The sequence below is a fragment of the Piliocolobus tephrosceles genome, chromosome 8 (assembly GCF_002776525.5).
Source record: "Piliocolobus tephrosceles isolate RC106 chromosome 8, ASM277652v3, whole genome shotgun sequence".
Lineage (NCBI taxonomy): Eukaryota > Metazoa > Chordata > Mammalia > Primates > Cercopithecidae > Piliocolobus > Piliocolobus tephrosceles.
Genome location: NC_045441.1, coordinates 26113351 through 26129417, shown reverse-complemented (window position 1 = coordinate 26129417; position 16067 = coordinate 26113351). Strand labels below are relative to the sequence as shown.

At 46.1% G+C, this 16067-nt stretch overlaps 1 protein-coding gene across 2 annotated transcripts in view; it reads left to right on the top strand.

Annotated features, from left to right (window-relative positions):
* The first annotated feature begins 232 nt into the window (after nucleotides 1-232).
* ELMO1 (engulfment and cell motility 1) overlaps nucleotides 233-16067 on the top strand; it is a 590246-nt gene continuing 574411 nt past the window's right edge. Inside the window, exon 1 of one of the 2 annotated variants that reach the window (XM_023183031.1) lies at nucleotides 233-958. The gene's annotated coding sequence lies outside the window, so the exon portion shown is untranslated. The remainder of the gene's footprint in view (nucleotides 959-16067) is intronic. The other variant, XM_023183032.1, reaches the window with a different exon arrangement.

Here is a 16067-nt window from a genome sequence, read left to right as displayed (position 1 = left end):
TGAAAATGATTTAAGTAGGTTGCATGAATTAAGTAATTTATTCTAAACACCAAATTAGGGGTAGAACGTCTTGCCTTATGCAAAGTTATGCAAAATTAGGAAGTCCCTGGCTTAATTGGTTAGAAATACGTCTTGTAGCTTCAGTTGCAGGGTTAGTAAATACATAGATGTCGACGGAGAGGGAGGAAATGTTTTGTTATTTTTGCCACTCTGTCCAAGGGTAGAGGCACAGCGTCAAAACAAACACGTCTTAAAGTAGCGTTCAAACAGCCCACCGAAGTTTCCCCTTAATATCCGGAACCGGTTGCCAAAAATGAAAAAAAGATGTGAAAAGATTCTACTCGCTTTTGGCCTCCCGGAGGTGGCGCTATGAGGGTGACGGAGTTAATTAGTGCTTCCAAACGCCGTGTGTGAGCTCATCGAAGTCATGCTCTGCACACATATTATTTATAGCAGATCTGAGGCATGCATGGTGTTTGACATTTCTGTCTTTATAAGCAGGGGGACTTCAAAAAGTCGTGGGCATTCCCCTAGGCAAAGTGCAGTGGGCAGGGACCAGGGTGCGGGCGCAAGGCAAACGCGCAGACCACGAGTGTCCTGGCGCAGGTGCCAGGGGCGGCGGCTGCAACTCCGCAGCGTCCGCTCCGGAGGAGAGTTCGCGGCTGATCTCCGGATGCCTTGCAGATGCAAAATGTGTCTCTGGCCAGCAGGAGGAAGGAAGAGGAAGTGAGAGCAGCGGCAGCCGGCGGTGCAGCAGCCGGCCGACCCAGAGTGTAAGTGCGTGTGCTGGGGCGAGCGGGAGCGGGCGAGAATGGGCACAAGATAGAGGTAGAGCCACCCACGCCGCCGCGGCCCCACGCTGGGCGACAGAGCCTCCAGTTCCCCTTCAATGGTGGCGGGTCGCCACAGCTCTGACCGCCGGGAACCCTTGCCGCTGCTGTCCTGCGACCCCTAGCAGGTTCGTAAAGTTTCCTGGGCTGGCGCCGCGCCCCGACTTCCCCCGACCTCGGGGCGGCAGGGGAGGGGGCCGGGACTGCGGCCGAGAGGAGGCGTCCTGCTCCGGGGGACTCCGGGCGCCGCGGAGACACTTTTGTTTCCTCCCTGGGGGCGCCGCGGCTCGGGCAGGGGTGGCCGCCGCGCTCGGCAGGGTGAAGGCTGCGGGCGCGTCGGGGCGCTCTGCAATTGGGGAAGTCTGAGCTCGGGGGATGGTGGGAGTGGGAGCGGAGGGAGGGGGCGCTGGAGGTGCGGCGCCCGGGGATGAAGCGCAGGGCCCGGGGCCCGGGAGCCCGCCGAGACGTTTCGACCAGGGTCTGCGGGAGGGGGGCGCCGGAGGGTTGCGACGCTGGCGCGGTTTTGTTGGGGAAGGGGGATGTGGGGCTGGGACCTTGGAGTCAAGATTCCTATAGAGCCAGAGAAGCGGCTGGCGGCTCGGACTCTGCGTCTTCTCCTGCACTCAGGGATGGGAGGGAATCCCCCGGCGAGTGCGCTCGTGGGAGGAGGCGGTGATGGGCGAGAGGGATGGGGGCCAGGAGGGCCGGAGAGGGCGGTCTGGGCAGCCGGGAGCCCCGGAGGCTCTGGTTGTAAATACTCTCCTCCCAGGGACACACCGGGGTCTCCGCCGAGACCGGGAGAGGCGGCGGGGGGCTTTGTGGAGCTTCGCGGAAATCTCGGCTTCGGAGAGGGGATGCACCGGGCGCGCCTTCAGAGAAGGGGGCGGCGGTATGCCGGGGGCCCGGGAATCGGAGCGGAGAGTGGCGACCGCGATCGCCGGAGTCTCTTTGAGGAAGAGGAAATACAGAACTCAGCTGGCCCGGGGGTGCGCGCGTGTGTTTGGGATTGGGAAGTCGGTGCTGTGCCGCGCGCGCGCGCGCGCGAGGTGGCGTGTGTGTGTGTGTGTGTGTGTGTATGTGTGCGCGCGCGTGTGTGTGCGCGCGCGTATGTATGTGTGTGTAGTGTGTCGTCTGTGTGTGTAAGTGTGTGTGTGGGGTGGGTATTGTCGGTGTGGGGGGGTGTTGTCGGTGTGTGTGTGTGAGTGGTACCGCACAGCCAGGAACTACCCGCCCAGTGACCCTCTCCAGCCTAGGGGGCGATTTGAAGTTGGAGGCGGGACGGGACCTGCCTTGACCTAAAGGACCAGGCTCAGGCTTGGTCCCAGGTAGTGACCCAGCTCTGAGAGCCCCTGGACAGCCCCGAGACCCAGTGAACGTATTTGGGATGCCCCTCGCGCTGGATCATGGGCTTCCCAACAGCGCTGGCCCTGAATGATTCGGGCCTAATTCGTTATGATTAAGATTTCAGATAACCTAAGGCAGGGGTTGGGGCCTCCAGAAGCGGAGGCTCCCTGTTGGGCGCGGCCGGTGACTTGGGGATGAGGCTATGGAAGAATATCTGAGTGTTTCTTTTTTGCTTCTATAAAGGTAATTAATGACCTGTATTTACATACCAAAACCCTGCGGGCAACTTTGGGACATAGAGGGATATAATCCTTCTCAGAATCACTTTGAGATTGCAAAGACTGGCAGCAGCTGTTACTGGGGTCTCCTCTGGCCCCATATTATCTCTGGGTTCTCAGGTTCTCCTCTGGGTTCTCATATTATCTCACCTCCATGCCTACTTTCCAAGGTTGTTTCAAGGATTATTGTCCCCCAATTTATAGATCTGGGGGAAAATAATGGTAAGTTAGGAGGCGAGATCCTCTGCAGACACATCGCATACATTTAATTTTTCTTATAGCTGACCTTTTGAAGCTTTACTCTTTACTGTTGTATATTTCCTATCTCTGGAAGGCTGTGGTTAAATGTGGGTGCTGCCTTTCTTCTACTCTGTTTTGTTTGTTTGTTTTTATTAGGTTGGTAAATTGTGAGGAAATGACCTGGACTGCTGGGACTCTTGGGGAGGGGTTGTGTCAGGAGGGTACTGAACTGGAGAACAAGAAGCATGGTAGGTATCAGGGAGGGGTAGGCTGGGGGGCAGACCCGGCTAGGAGGCAGACCTGGCTGGGAGGCAGACCCCCCTGGGAGGCAGACCTGGCTGGGAGGCAGACCCGGATGGGAGTCTGGGGAAACTCAGGGCCTGGAGGAGTCATTGGGCAAGAAGATGGGCAGTTCTAGTGATGGCCATGCTTACTGTCCTTGGTAAGTGCAGGCACCCTCACCGTCTTACGTTCTTCTTTTTCGCTGAGTTCTCTGCCTAGGGCCTTTGCGCATGAAGTTACAGGAGGAGATTTTTTCCCACATGTCCAGATGATTGACTTCCCCCGCTTCCTTCAGGTGTCTGCCCAGCTGTCAGCTTATAGTGGGCCTTCCCTGGCTACCCCATATAAAATAGCAGCCAGATACTCCCTGGGCCTCTTATGTTACTCAGTTTTTTGTCTTAGTATTTACTCCCTGGCATTATACAGTCATTTGTGTATTTGAGTATTGTCTCTCTCCCTGTTAGAGCAGAAGTTCAATGAGGGTAGTGATTACCTTGTCTTGTTTGCAGCTCCAGAACTTAGATGGATTCTTAGCATGACTTCAGTGCTCAATAAGTGTTTGTAGACTGACTAAAGGAGAGGTAGCTATATTGGGAGAGATCCACCAGGGAAATATACCAGGAAAATGTTGCAGCATTAGTGCAAGTGAGAAGCCCAGGTAATGGGCTTTTGTTTTTTCCCCCGTCCTTTCCCCCATGCCAAGCCACTCTTCTTTTAGACCCTGTTCTGCCTCGAGTAGACTCCTCCCTTTTTCAGCCTGAAGAAAGGAACAGAGGGATGATTCCTTGAGAGATTAAACAACCAGTGCACTTAATAACACATAACCAGCTGGGCATGGTGGCTCACGCCTGTAATCCCAGCACTTTGGGAGGTTGAGGTGGGTGGATTGAGATTGAGACCATCCTGGCTAACATGGTGAAACCCCGTCTCTACTAAGCAAAATGCAAAAAATTAGCCGGGCCTGGTGGTGAGTGCCTGTAGTCCCAGCTACTCAGGAGGCTGAGGCAGGAGAAAGGTGTGAACCCTGGAGGCAGAGCTTGTAGTGAGCCCAGATCTTGCCGCTGCACTCCAACCTGGGCGACAGAGCGAGACTCTGTCTCAAAAAAAAAAAAAAAAAAAAAACCCCACAAAAACAAACAAACAAAACAAAAAAACCCCACATAACCATTCCAGATCTGGTGTTTCATCACTCTCCTTGGAGAAGGTCTTTTAAAGAAGTCTGTGTTAGGGCCGGATGCGGTGGCTCAAGCCTGTAATCCCAGCACTTTGGGAGGCCGAGGCGGGCGAATCATGAGGTCAGGAGATCGAGACCATCCTGGCTAACATGGTGAAACCCCGTCTCTACTAAAAATACAAACTACCTGGGCGAGGTGGCAGGCGTCTGTAGTCCCAGCTACTCAGGAGGCTGAGGCAGGAGAATGGTGTCAACCCAGGAGGCGGAGCTTGCAGTGAGCCGAGATCACGCCACTGCACTCCAGCCTGGGTGACAGAGCAAGACTCCGTCTCAAAAAAAAAAAAAAAAAAAAAAAAAGAAGTCTGTGTTGCTTTAGCCTAGGAGGAAGGGCATTATTGTAAGGGGATTGAAGTCAGAGGCATCTGCTGTATCCCATTCTGCTCTCCTAGGATATGGAGGTGAAGACAGGAGGCTGTAAGGGAGACTGTGTGGCAGATACAGGGGAGATGAGAAATGCCTAGGAGAAGAAAAATGAAAGTGAGGAAACATGAAGGTCTTCTGCAGGTGCAGCTAAGTCTTGAACATTGACTAAATTGCTGTATTGAAAAGAAGGTAATACTTGAGTGTTTCAAAGTAATTTACCCCCTTTGGGTGTCTGGTGTGAGTGGGTGGGGAGGGTGGGGAAAGGGCTTTGAAGTCTTTGCCAGAGGATGTGGCTGGGGGTGAGGCAAGGAGCTCACTTTGCTTACTTCATCATCTTGCCTAATGCTCAAGGGTTAAAGGTGATCGTTCCTATGAAGGTAACATATGCCTTCTAGATCTAAGACAGTGGATACCATTAAGGTTCGTAGCTCAAGCTTGTAAACACTTTTTGGTGCCTGAAACCATCCAAGTAGATAATTTGGTTTATAAGACATTCTGTTGAATTTGGAAACTGTGGTGGATTAATAAACCTTCTCTGCATCGCAAAGCCTGGAGTGTTTGCTACTAATTGTGCAACTCTAGTTCTGGTTCCTTCTAATCAACCAGAGAAGTATTTTTTAAGCTTAGGGTTGTAACCCATGAGTGGATCATGGTATCACTTTAGTAGGCCAAGACCAGCAGTTTAAAACATGAAAGAGAAAAGTGTGGAAAACAGAATTTCATAAAACAGACACCCAGTCTTCATGTCAAAGTATTTCTCAATGTGGCTAATGATTTTTAAAGTCTGTTTCAATAATTCTGGGGAAAACTACATCTGTAACTAACTTACCAGGGATTCTGCTGAAGATGTTCTAGAGGGCTATCCTTTTAAGAAATACTTAGCGATCTCCTTTTAACAAAATACTGTTGGTTTAATCCCCCTGCAAGAGATGCTATTTCCAAATGTTGAACCAGATGCAGTTCTGTCAGCTGTTGACTTAACTTTTAAAAATGCTACTATTTGTAGAACTTGCCAGTGTGCTAGCCCCTGATGCTGCCATCTTGGAGGAACTAGAAACTCAAGTGACATGCTTTTCACTTTAGTGATGCAGAGAGCCAGGAGCTCCCTTTGCAATAACTCTTTAACCTTACTTAGAATAAAATCGACAGGATATCCCCTTTACTCACCAAGTTTTAGTTTAGAGCTTTTGAGGTCTTTGGAAATTTACTCTGCTCAACTTCTCCTTTCACATTTTACATCTAGTGTTCCCCATATGAATGATTCTAATTACGAAGACAGTTGTAATCTCTTCTGGTGGCAGCCACACTGCTGGGATGCATGATTAGATGAAGCATTTTAGCTGACCTGGGCTTGGATTGGTTGTCGAAGGAAGAAAGTCAAAGGCTGACAACTCAGCCTGCGCAACATAGCGAGACCACATCTCTCAGAAAGTTAAAAAATTAGCTGGGTACGATGGCATGCACCTGTAGTCCCAGCTACTTGATAGGCTGAGGCAAGAGAGTGGCTTGAGTCCAGGAGTCTGAGGCTGCAGGGAGCTGTTATCGCACCACAGTGCTCCAGGTTGGTTGACAAAGAGTTAAGAGATGGGTAACCCCATCTCTTAAAAAAAAAAAAAAAAAAAAGTCTGAGAACTTCTGCACTGCCCACAATGAAAGGATCGTGAAGGACAGTCATTCCACAGGGTGTGGCTCCCAGGACCATGTGTGTGGCCACGAAAGCCTTCCAGTATGCCAGCACAGCGTTTTTAGGTTCGGCAAAGCCAGCCTGCATGTACAATGCACACACTGGTTGCAATGCTCAGTTCCCTGGATAATTTGGGTTGTCTGAGTGTTAACAATTGGAACTTATCTGTATTAGCCAGAACTAAAGCCTGCAAAGCCATATCAGGATTCCTGATTACATTAACTACTTGTGTGTTAGTGCTATGTTTTCTAACCTGTTGCAATATAAGTGCAGGTATGGTATGAGCAGAATTTGGTCACTGGCCTGAGGTGGGATGAACAGTTAAGTATTAGATAGGACTATGTGTGGGAGAAGAAATGCTAGCTCATCAAACAGAATTAACTACGGTAACAAACTGGCATAGTGCTGAGTCGAGAAATTAGTCACATGTATAAATAGAAGGAGATGATTCTCAGTGTTCCGGGCCCCCACAAACACTGATTTCCAGAATCTGAACAGAATTATTATTGGAACTTCAATTTTAGGAATTGAGGCTACAGTTTTGACTGCTTTAGTTCTAACAGTTAAGGTAGGAAACAAAACTTTCATCAGTAGAAAACACTGGAAAGGCACAACTTGCTAGACTATAGGACTGCGATGTGTTCAGTGGGTTGTACTCTGCATAAGGAACGGTGGTTTGAGGGAATGATAATCAGGTAAGCCCTATAAGGCATTCTCTTGGTGGAGTTGGAGTCACAGGATCAATGCGACATGTTTCTCTGTGCCCTGACACACCCTTCCTCTGGGGATGCTGTTTTGGAAATGATGGGGAACAATCAGAATAGTATTGTTATCCCATTTTACAGACGTGGCTTGGAAGAATGAAATGTCACAAGGATACTTAAAGAGTGCATCTGAGCCTTAAACCCATTTTTTCTGACTCATTTTACTGTGTTGCTTCTTTCTGCTGCACCATGATGTCTGTGCTGGTTAGTTCCTTCTTTTGTTGGTTCCCTGGACTTGCCAGCCTCTGAGGCCAGGATCCCATGTGGAGCTATGCTTCAGTGGCGTCCCGAGAGGCTCTTCACTCCTGTGTATCCTGCACACGGATGTGCCCTGGGTTGCTCTGGTATCCAGGGATGTCTCTGCTGCCACTGAGTCCTAGTTCTTCAGAGTCAATCCCTCTCTTTGGGTGTCTCATTCTAAAGTTGACCTTAATTTTGAGAGTCAATGGATTCTTCTCTCAGGGACAGTATGCCCGTCAACCGACTTCATGATGTTGAAGCGTATGAGCCAGAATGCAATTTATTAATAAAAAATGAGAACAGTGTTTGCCAAGAAGAATGGGCATCTATTCTTCAGCCAATATTTTTCCTCTCTGGATGAGTCATGGTAAAGGCAAATGCATAGAACCACCTGGGAAGGAACCAATTGGAAGGGAAATACACTTGACAGTGTTTTCCAGCTTATTGTAACTTTTGCTAATTCTCTTGTTGATGGATTCATACTAACTAAGGAAACCAGAGACAGGAGTCCTTTGACGGGGATGGTTTCTCCTTTGGACGAGGCTGAGGCTAATTGTACAGTTCTTTTTCTACTTGTAGGCTGTTGGCCATTTTACTAACCCATTATTTCAGGCAGTGTCAGTCTCAGTGCTGTTGACATTTCGGGCTGGATGATCCTTTGTTGTAAGGGCTGTCCTGTGTACTGTCGAATGTTTACTGTCTTCCCTGGTCGCTGTTCACTAACGCTAGTAGCATTACTCGTTTGTGACAACCCCAGATGTCTCCAGGTATTGCAGATTGTCCTATCAACTCTCCTGTCCCCAAGCTGAGAACCGCTACTTTGTCTTCCTGAGTTAGCAAGACCAGTTGTGTGTTATCAGATAGTCCAGACTTTCAACAGCAGTTATAAGTGCCCTGGTTTTCTACTTACTGGTTATTCCTTAGAGTCTAAGGTGGTGTATTAACAAATGAGAGGGCTTACTCTTTATGTTCATTTCTTTCCTCCAGCTCTCCAAATTTCCTTTCTAGCTCTCTTCCCTCCTATATTGCAATTGTTCCTCTAATCCAAATGTTTTTCAAGTTTCGTTTGCATGTATGTTTCTTCCTAGTACCTGTGACTGAAAAACACTGTAACTGGTGAGTTTTTGTCTCAGTTTCTTAACAAGGGTTTGAATTCTGACCACTAGTTACTGCCTTGACTTTACATAATGGCAATAAGATAAATGAAATGAGGAAGGTGGGTAGCAAAGCTCAGCTTGGCTTGTTCAGAGGCCTTTGTTACAAGACAAAGGAAATGTCTGTGTGGGAATGAGTTAAGTGAGTTCAGTGCGTCCTCCTTTGCTTGTCAAATCCACCTTGACTAGTTGGATAGTAACAGATATTGATATTCCATTAGTGTGACCAGGACATTGTAGCAGGTCAGGGAGAAGCCTTCAAGGTACTGCTTTATGCGAAGTCCTTTCCCACTTTGTCCATTAGATTTCTGTCCTAATCTTGCCACGTTAATTTTCTTATGTAATTATCTGTCAGCCTTTTATTTACCTTCTCTGCTTGGCTGCTATCGTAGTCCAGAATACCATCGAATGGCTTAAGTGCCATAGAAATATTGCTGGGTTATAGACTAGCTATGACTCCCCAAGGCAGCTGCCTTCTTACAAGTCACCAGCCCTATACCAACCCTCCACCCTTCCTTCCGCCCTTTGTGCCTTTTTTTTTTTTTTTTCCAGTTCAGAATTGCACTTAGAGCACCAGAGTTTTGTGCTGTGGGGTTCAGTGGCAGAGCTAGATGAGCTGTATTTTCCAGGCTGCTACACACAATTACCCTTAATTTTGAAGAGTAATCCATTTCAAAATAATTTTTTTTCTGTTTTTGGCCTCTTTAGCCCAAATGCATAACCACAGCTGACTTTACCCTTGGCCCTCAGAAAGCATGTGGCTTGGGAGGTAGAGCTAGTGGAGGAGTTTGGTCAGATTGCTCATTTTTGGTCAAGTGAGGAGTGAATTCCAATAATGCTCAGTCAGGCTGGTTTTTACTTGACTCCTGTCCACCCCCCAACTCGCCCCACCCCACAGATTCCTAGATTTTTTTTGTGTGTGTGTGATGATGTCTCACTCTGTCGCCTAGGCTGGAGTGCAGTGGCATGATCTTGGCTTTCTGCAACCTCTGCCTCCTGAGTTCAAGCGATTCTCCTGCCTCAGCCTCCTGAGTAGCTGAGATTACAGGTGCCCGCCACCATGCCTAGCTAATTTTTGTATTTTCAGTAGAGACAGGGTTTCACCATGTTCGTCAGGCTGGTCTCGAACTCCTGACCTCGTGATCCGCCCGCCTCTCCCTCCCAAAGTGCTGGGATTACAGGCGTGAGCTGCTGCGCCCAGCCTCTTTTTTTTTTTTTTTGAGATAGAGTCTCCCTCTGTTGTCCAGGCTGGAGTGCAGTGGCATGATCTTGGCTCACTGTAACCTCCACCTCCTGGGTTCAAGTGATTCTCCTGCCTCAGCCTCCTGAGTAGTTAGGACTACAGATGCCCGCCACCACGCCCGGCTAATTTTTGTATTTTTAGTAGAGACAGCATTTCACTATATTGGCCAGGCTGGTCTCAAACTCCTGATCTTGTGATTGGCCCGCCTTGGCCTCCCAAAGTGTTGTGATTACAGATGTGAGCCACTGTGCCTGCCCCCTAGATTTCTTTATAGTGGACCTGTGCCTCACTTATTCCAATTGTGGACCACTCTGGGAAGTGACCACTAATCAAAAATTTTGACATATTAAATAATAAATATCCTGTACATATGCGTGTGTGTGAGAGAGAAAGACACACACACACACACACACACACACACACACACCCATGCAGCTCTCTTAATAATGAAAGGCCTTTAGAAGCAAAGAAACAATTATATCGGCTGCTAAATCCTGTTTTCTCCAGTGCTGTCAGTTTTATAGTAAGTCAGCACAAATCACATGAAATTAAACATTTTGTCAAGGAATGAATGTTTCCATCATCTCTAGGCTTACTGCACTGCCAGGAAGCGACTTCGACTTATTAGAACTACTTTCTCAATTACTGTCCATTCTCCAGCTGAAGGTTTTTGAGAAACATTTGCGTGGGTTTATATGAGAGAAGCACAGTAAAGCTTTATGTTTTAATTGTAATATATTTTAAAAACAGATGTTGGGTTTATCCTTGAAACGTATATAAATATTTTCAAGCCAAACTATTGCTGGGCTCATAGCCCTGATCATAATGCTTCATTCAGTCATTCAGTCAGTCTACAGCCATTTTGCTTGCAATTTGTATGCTGTAGCCTGGGCACTCCATATGTGGAGAAGGGGTAGGGAGGGCTGTAACAGGCAGATCTGTTAAGAGACGGTCATAACAGTATGCTAAAGGTATGTTTACCGTGATTGCAGATCACAGAGGTAGGTGTTTACAAATGAAGTGACTTTTGAGAAAGATCTGGAAAGCTGAGTATTAAAAGAAAGAATATGATACGTCCAGGGAATATAGCAATCAGGGTGGTGGAGGACAGTCTGGAAGGGGCTTTACATCAGCAATCCCAGGAGCTGGGCATTTGGATTGAGCAGAAATGAAAGCCAAAGGGTTTTAGGCAAGGAAAAGATGCAGTTGGATTCCAGTGAGAGCAACCTGGAGGATAGATTAGATGATACAGCTGGAGGGAGGGGCAGAGGAAAGATGGGAGCTCCTGCTAGGCCTGCCTAAGTAAATACATGTTCTTGGTCAGATGAATAAATAAACAAAGCAGTGTGCTTGCTGTGCCAATGAAACTTGGAGACAGGTTGCCCAGCCCCCACCTTCCAGCCTGAGCCTCTCAGCGGGTGCCAGCCAGAGTCTGAGCAGAGGGAAAGGAGAGCAGGCCTGCACACACCGTGTTTGCCTGTAGATATTGATGATAAAATTAAATGATTTGCTAACTGATTGGATTTGGGAAAAAGGAAAAGCAGTCTTTGTGGTTTAAAGCGACATAAGCACATACTTGTTAATGGAGGGTTCAGATCTCCTGTTGAGTACACAGCTGGGTGACTTCAGGTAAGTTAGTGACCTTCCTTGGCCTCGTTTTCACATCTTTCAAATATAGGTAATGTAAGTCCCTGCCTCTTCAAGTAGCTGAGATGATTAAATGCAATCATGATTGTAAAGTAGCATACCCTAAAAGCATTGGGTTGGGTTTGCTATTATTATTGAGGTTATTATCACTGATTCAGTAGTTTCTATTCAGGTTCTTTATTAAACTGTCTTGCTAAAATCATATAAAAGCATGCATTTTGTATTTAATTTTCTTCAAGTGACCTAGGTAACTCCTCCTAAAGTCTTGACTAGAATTAGTTTGCTTAATATGTCTTTTCTTCAAGAAAACAAGAAGAAAGTTGGGGTTGGCAGGGAAAGAAGAGATGTTGGTCAAAGCCAGATAGAAAGTTTCAGTTGGATGTTGGTCAAAGCCAGATAGAAAGTTTCAGTTAGCCAGGAGGAATAAGTTCTGGTGATTTTATTACACAACATCGTGGCAATAGTTAATAATTACATATTGTATATTTCAAAACAGCTAAAAGAGGGGATTTTAAATGTTCCCACCACAAAGGAATGCTAAATATTTGAAGTGATAGATATGTTAATTTGTCTGATTTGATCATTCCTTAGGTATGCATGTATCAATACATCCAATCGTACCTCATAAATATGAATGATTACTATTTGTTAAATAAAAATGAAACTTAAACCAGTACAGGAGAAGTACCAACTGTTAAAATACAGACTGGGATGAGTTATGATTGACTGTGAATTAAAATAACTGATGGAATGATTCAAGTTAGCAATTTAGGGTCCTCAAGTGAAAGCTCTTCTAAATAGATATATGTCCAGTTCAATTTGAACTAACCTGAGATTTTACTGTTTTATTGTATTATTAATTTTTTTTACTTTGGGGGGAGAGAATGGAGATGGCTCCACTGGAGCTCTTGCCCTTTTCTTGATTCCAGCTTTTGGGGCTGTTTGCATTTGTCCAAGTGTGCACAGGGGCCCTGGGAGAAACCCCATGTCACTGGAGTAACAGTGAAGGAGCAATTGGCAGGACTTTCATTCAGTTGAACTAGGTTTCATATGATTATGTTACATGTAAAAGAGGGTCAGTGGGTCCAATAATGTTTTGGAAATGTCCCTTTTTGAATCATTAGGAACCTTCCACCAAGTAGGGGACTGCTGAAATGTTCATTGGCAGATGGGTGGTTGTAAAGTGTTACATTTTCTCTTTAATCTGAGCCAGATGATCAAGCTGCCAACCAGATTAGAAATTATCCTGGGGATAAAAGTAGAAAAATAAAAGAAGAATGTCTATAGTCCCAAGTGTATAGACCCAGTGTGGCCCCATTGTCCCAGCACATTCAATTACACCAGCTTTCACTTTCAACGTGCCCTGGATTGGACAATTCATTTTATGGCCACCTAAGTAGAAGCCACCTGCTTCCATTTTCAATCATTGTCTCTGGCTATGGCCGGTTTGTTTGGGTGCTTTTTCCACTTATTGCTTCTTCAGGAAGGCAGCAACTAGCTTACAGGCACACCAGCTCATTAAGCAGTAGCTCACGTACCCAGTAAACAGTCACTTAGTAACAGCTTTTAAGGAGTGGGTTGAAAAGAGAGAAACCTTAATCTAGACACTAAAATGCCCTGGATAGAAGTAGGGGTGTCAGACAGCCATGTGCCAAACAGAAACTGCTTCTCCAAATTAGTGCTTTGAAAATGATGTCTTTTGGTCTCCACCTTGACTTCCATTACTATAGTCATGAAAATCACTTGTCTAATGACTTTATGCAAATCTTTATTGGACCTGACAAATACACAGTCTTCAGTGTGAAAAAATTCTGGTCCCTTTCTTTTACCTAGGAGAGTGGTAAACATGGGTTATTCAGCAGCTAGAGTGTCCACTGTGTAGCAACGCCTCTTTTCTATATATCAGGATTGGTGTGTACCTTGAAATAGAATCCAGTGGTAAATATATGTTTGAAGACCCATAGGAAGACTTTGGTAATGAAATATGATCTACAGTAACTCCCTGGAGAGTTATGTTCATACCAAAATATCTAGCAGCTTAAAAGTGATTTCAAACATGTACCCATTTTACAGATGAGGGAATTCAGGTGTCTGGGAAGCTGGCTGCCCAACTTCACATAGACTCAAAACCATACCCTCTTTTCTGCAGCATACCATATGGTACATACCCCTGCTGCCAAGTTTTCATCACTTTTGCCTCAGTTGAACCGGTTACACTGGATCATTATGTTGAGTTGAGCTACTTGGTGAAGGATGGTGAACAATTTGCTGCCTCAGGAGCACGTAAAAGAGCGCGATCGGGGCAGCAAACCATTACCCCAGCTGTAGCTGACTGCCTGAGGATGGTAGAGAGAAGAGCGCGTAATAGAGATTCCTTTATATACCCAGTGAGACAACCTTCCACAGTCACAAGCATTGTCATCTAATTATTGTCAACTGGTATAGGGCCATGTTGAATCTTTTCAAATGTGTTGCTAACAATTCTAGCATGTGCAAGTGTGTAATGAAACAGTCTGAGACTCGGCGTCTGGACCTGGGAATGATAAGACGGGCAGATGAGGGTGTCTGAAAATACAAGAAGTTGTGAAAATTCTCAGATTTGTTTTTATCTCAACATATATCTTTAAGACAATTTTTCATGACTAGATCAAAGCAAGGCCCAGAGAAATGGCATACCAGTAGTTTTAATGTTGAGTTTCACCTTTTCGAAACCCAGAAGTTGTATTAGGAATAGTTGGGTCCATCCATTAGAAGTGATAAGTGCTTTGAAGAGTATTGGATCATATGCAGGGGGAGGGAAACCACCATAGGACTTTAATCCTTGGCTGGGGAGAGACTGCTGCCTTTAACTTTCAGGAAAGGGATCAGAGTATTTTAAATTCTTAATTGCTACTGTGTGCCTGAATTTGTTCCAGCATTTGATTCGGAAATACTCTTTCTTTTTCTCCTTTTTCTTTTTCAAGGCTAGTCAAGTGAAGCAGTGGTAGTGGAGAAGGAACAAAGCAATCTGTAACTGGTTATGATCAATTAGTTGTAAACACCTCGGCCCTTGGACCAGACGGAAATATTCATTTGTTAATTCACAGGTATTTATTGAGCACCTGCTGTGTACTGTGTGGTGTACTAGGTGATACGTAAACAATGGTGAGCCTCCTTCCGAGAGAAAAATAGGCCTGTTGTTGATTTCAACAACAGCTGGGCTGCTTACACACTAGAGGAGGAAGTATGCATTGATCAAAGGATCACACGAATAAGTGTGATGTTTGAACTCTGCTAAGGGCTGTTGAAGGGGGAAGTTACTGATGCTGGGGGAGCCTACAACAGGGAGATTAATGTAGTCAGGGAGGTCAGGGAGGAGGGTGAAAGAATGTTACTGGGTACAGACAACTAGCACATGAAGGCTGTGTAAAAGGCTGACCTTGGATGTTGCAGGAACTGGGGAGCAGAGTGCCTGAGGCAGGGAGCACTCCAGCGTGGATTAGACTGGAGAGGAGGGCTGATTGGGATCATGCGGCTGAGCTTTTATCAAAAGGGCAAAGGGAAGTCACTGAAGAGTTTTACCCAAGGGAGTGACGTGATCAGATTTATGCTTTGAAAAGATCCTTCTGGCTTCAATGTGTAAATTTTACATCATTTAAAATTGGTCACAATGTGACTGTACAATCACTCCTGTTAGAATCTAACCATTTCTAAAAGAATCAATGTAGCCACTAGTGTCTTCTTTAAATTTTAAACAGCAATTTAAAAGAGTGATTTAGCATGGGTAATGCAACCACTTAGGAATGATGAAGTACCTAGTTCTGTAGTTCTCAGACTTCAGAATGCTTAAGAATCACTGGGGACCTAGGAAACCACATTTTTAGCAGCCTCTCAGGTGATGCAAGTGCACGTGGTCCCAGACTTCACTTTTCTCTTCTTTCAAGAAGCATCATCCTAGAAAGTGGTGAGTAAAAAGAAGTTATAAACCTCAAGGTACCACCTAATCAGGCAGCTAGAAGAGGATGGAACCTCCTTAGAACCTCCTATTGCCCAGGTTTGAACCTGGATCTGTTCTCCCAATCCTGGGGGGATTTTCTTCCAGTGCACCTGAATGGATTCTAAATCCTTTGAGTTACTTTTTTCATTTGTTTTCTAATCCTTTCATATGCAGCTCTTTTCTCAGATCTGTGGCTCACTCTCTGTGTGTCTCTGATATTTTACTTTTCATCTTTGTTGCCATTTAATAAAAATCTTGTTCCATAAGTCCCAGATGAGATTTGGGGGCAGGCAGGGGTTCTGAGGGGGTGGGTTAGCCTGGCCTGATGAGGAGGGGAGATGAGAAGCCCCTCTGTAGATGTTACTTATTTTACCCCCTGCAGCAGGAGACAGGGCATGTATAGGGGAGACTCGTTCATGATTGCCAAAATAGGGAATTGTTTTCAGAGACATAAAGACTCAGGGACACCGGGAGAATTCGCTTTTGAGGGGCTTTCCTTGAGGCACCTTGCTCTCTGGGTCTTCAAATACTGCCCGTCTTGAAATACTGCTCAGAAGCCATCAGTGAGGGATGAGGTGGGCTCATGATTCTTCCCTTGCAAGTGAGCATAAGACCCCAGAATTCCTAATCAGGTGAAATCAGGTTGAAATGAATATTAAGGGGGAACTCCAAGCAAAAGAGAAGTCATGCCAGAGGTGTCCGGCAGTTTGGTGGGCTGGGAGAGAGAGGCCCCTGGCTTCCTTTGTGAGTGAAGTGCCTGGATCACATGATATGAGTGGATGGTCACC